Source organism: Cupressus sempervirens, chromosome 7 (genome assembly GCF_028749045.1).
Source record: "Cupressus sempervirens isolate cs-2001-9-10 chromosome 7, ASM2874904v1, whole genome shotgun sequence".
Lineage (NCBI taxonomy): Eukaryota > Viridiplantae > Streptophyta > Pinopsida > Cupressales > Cupressaceae > Cupressus > Cupressus sempervirens.
Window position 1 is genome coordinate 436,332,682 of NC_143124.1, and position 4,075 is coordinate 436,336,756.

Consider the following 4,075-nt stretch of genomic DNA (forward strand, 5'->3'; position numbering starts at 1 on the left):
CAGCCTGTTTGGCTATTCATGGATCAATGAAGTTATGAGTGCTACCAGAATCAATGAGTATAGTAAGAGGGATCTTCTTGAAGAAACCTTGGACCCGCATGGTTTGTGGAGTAGTGACTCCTGCCAAAGCATGGACAGATATCTCTGGTGGAGCTTCTGGTGAAGGAGGTTCAGGCTGGTGAGGCTCAACCTCATCATCCACTGTTTCCTGAGCATCTACATATTCTTCCAGTTCCGGTGGAGAATCCACATCCAAGAGATAGAGCTTTTGCTGAACACATCTATGGCCTCGAGACCATTTCTCATCACAATTATAACAAAGCCCTTTGTCTCGCCTGACTCACATCTCTGTTTCAGACAAGTGCTTGATCGGAGTAGTTCTGGGAGCTGGTATGACTGGAGGGTTGTGAGAACCTGTATTTCTGAATGGAACAAAATTAGATCTGGAGCGTTGTAGAGCACTAATCTTGTCTTCCGCTAACTTAGCCAACCCAAGGGCTTCCATCATTGTAGTAGGTCGAAACATTTTGACTTCTGAGCAAAGTGCATCCTTCAGACCACTGACAAAACAACTACGGAAGAATTCATCAGACAAGCCCTCTGTGTAATTAGCTAATTTTTCAAACTCTGTCTGGTATTCTCTTACAGTGCCTGTTTGACGCAGTTTAGTGAGTGCTCCTGTGAAATCATCAAAGGAACTAGGGCCAAAGCGCTCCAAAATGAGGGTGCACAATTCTCTCCACGTTGGGCCTACATTAGCCTTGATGTACCAACGGAACCATTGAAGAGCTTCATGTTCCAAATGAAAAGATGCAAGGGAGACTTTGTGGTTATCCAAAGTATTATGCAAGCTGAAATACTGCTCTGCCCTATAGATCCATCCAGTCGGATCAGAACCATCGAAGCGTGGAAAATCAAGCTTTGGTCCACGGAAATTGCCAGAAGAGGACCCAGTATCTCCTGAATGGTTTCGGCTCATGGCTGACTGCTGAAAGTTAAGACCCAGAATTTTGTCATCCAGATCTTGAAGTTTGGTTTTGAGGGATGCAATTTCCTCTTCCATGATTTTTGCTCCTGTACGCGTAACAACCATAAAACAAGATTTTTTTTTTTTTTTTTTTTTTTTTTTTTTTTTTTTTTTTTTGGAATGGGTAGAAGATGAGAAACAAAAACTTTTTTAGTTACGGCAAACTTGGATTTGGGTAAAACTCATATAGGAAATGGGTGTTCGACGGGTGGTAGGAGACTATCTGGGGACAAGGGAAAAAGAAAAATGAGGGTTTCAAGGGTAGGGAGGTGAAATGAGGCGAACAGTCCAAGAGGGATAAGGGAGCAAAATGAGGAATTGAATCTTGTGGCTCAGTTTGGGGGCGATTGGATGAGAGGTGAAAAAGATAGGGCAAACCCTAAAATTAGATAAATGAGGGATTTAGGGCTTTGATATGTAAAATTTGGGGTTGGGTCGCCAAGGAAGGAAGTATGCAAAATGATATTGCAGACGTTCTGCGGAAGTATGAGCAGAAACAGAAAGCAAACAAGGAAGCTACGACTAAAAAACAGAAAAATTTTTACTCTTTTTTTTTTTTTTTTTCTTTTTTTTTGAACAGTCGACTTAGAAAAATTCACTCACAGACAGAACAACTAAAAAGAGTGATTGCAATAACAAGAGATATTAGAAGGGAGAGGAACCTGAAGGCCACGACAGAAAAAAAATTTGATGTAATTTCCACCCAGCGAGCCCAAGAGAGTGCTCTGATACCAGATGTGAAGAACCTCCTTATAGCAATATCATGCGAATGCTCGAAATAACAGAATACAAAGTGATAGCAGAACTCAGAATGAATCTACTGATCGCAGGCCACTTCGAGGGGGTAACCTCCTTTGAGCAAGCTCAATACAATAAATTCGTCCGTGCCCATCAAGGGCCTCAACCTATTCTTATATACTGGGTACGATCTAGAAAAGTAATACTACCTATGCATGTGGGATAATAAAATATACTCACGGGACGACTTACAAAGCATATGCGTCCAACAACACTACTCTAACAAAATAAACAGAAGGAACACACAGGTTCCTAATAGATGAATGTTTGCATGAAAATGCTTTGACTACTTTTGGACAACAATTAGTTGAGGTAAAAAGATTCAAACTATTGAATATCCATTGAAGGATGGGAAGTTTGGAAGAAGGTGTGATCTAGTTACAAATAAAGTTAGTTGTCATGCATTTATGGATGAGTTTAAGAGTGTGATCATACCAAAATATGTTAAACACTCTCAATATTCTAGATGGCTTGATGGACAATTTCGCATATGTAAGAATACATTTCCAATTGGTACTATACTTTCAGTTGTTGACTTTGCAGAGAATTGCACACTTGCACCGCAAGAAGAGGTACAACCACAATATTACAATTCAGTGCAAGTAACAATTTATGTTCATATAGTTTATAGGCATGCACTTGATAGTACAGAGGAGGATTGAAAAATATTGAGAGAATACCATTTTTATTTAAGTGATAATAAACTCCATTCATCTGAGTTTGTCCAATATTGTTTCAAGGTCTTTTATGATAATTTAAAAGAGAGACAAATTCAAATGACACAACATTGGATATGGTCAAATAATTGTACATGACAATTCAAGAATGCTAGAATGTTCTATTGGTTGAGTAGGACACATAAGCAAACTAACATCCAACATATGTGGAATTTTTTTGAGGCTAGACATGGTAAAGGAGAACATTATGGTGTTGGTGCATGTGTGAAGAGAGCCCTTAGTAGAGAGCAATTAAAATTTGAGGAAAAAGCTAAATTCAAAAATGCACATGAGATTGTCGAATGGTGTAACAAATATTTATACATGGGATCAAGTCAAAACTCTACAATCAAACATTTCTTCTACCTAGTTGAAGAAAATAATATCCCTTCAAGATATGATTGTGATACAATTAGTGGTTCAGCTAAATGGCATTCATTTAGGAGTTCAGATTCTAACACTTGGACTATATGGATTAGGGAGCTTGCTTGTTTTTGTCTATTTGGTCTTGCAGGTGAATGGGAAGAATGTGAGAATACAAAATGGGTTGAAGATTGGCAACAAAGATCATTAGCACCTACTGACACATATTTTGAAGATGATATAGTAAATGAAGGCCAGAATGTTACTTTTGCATCAGAAGACTATGATCATATTTTAGACCTCATAGAAACGGGTATGCACAATTTAATTAGATTTTTTTGCGATCTCATGCTTCAATTTATATAATTTTCATATGTACACGAGTGATTAAAGTGTTTCTATACTTTATCTTATCTTATAGGACATGTTTATGCTATTATTGTACCTAGTGATAATGATGAACATATTGAGTATTGGCTAGCTAGATGTGTGGAACCTAAGGAAAAATTGACATGTCAACAAGTAGATGATGATGGTTTTGAGTATCCAATCGGGTTTGTTGTTGTAGCTGGCACCTGGCTACGTAGATACCTAACAAGAAGAAATGGTTTGCCAGCATTTGAAGACTACCAAACCAAAAAGAATATTTTACACTATTCTCATTTGGTTGTGGCAACAAATATCAAATTAGAAAGATACAACTGGAGACCTGCCAATAAGGTATTGTGGACAATTTCAATGGACGAGCATGAGACAATCATAGATGCATTGCAAAAGAGAGAGGATGTAGATGGTACAGTGCGATGACTACATTTAAATCAAACACATGTAAGTTTTTTCATTATTGTATTATTTTTATATATGTACTTATATAATTTAATTACATGTATGTTTGTGTTGTTAATACCAATTTAGAGAACTTATATACCTCTTATTCAAGTCTCAATTATAATTTATGCAAATTTAAATGTTAAAGTGGATCGAACATCAACATCTTGTGCAATTTCACATAGTAAGTACATACAAATTAAACATATATATTTACATAGTTTAGATACCTTGAATATTAATTTATGTTTTTATTAACATGTGTGTTTTTGTTTTACATTTTTATTTTAGAGGACCTCATTTGAAGAGATGTGTTCAACCAATTTTATGTTTTAAATGAGTT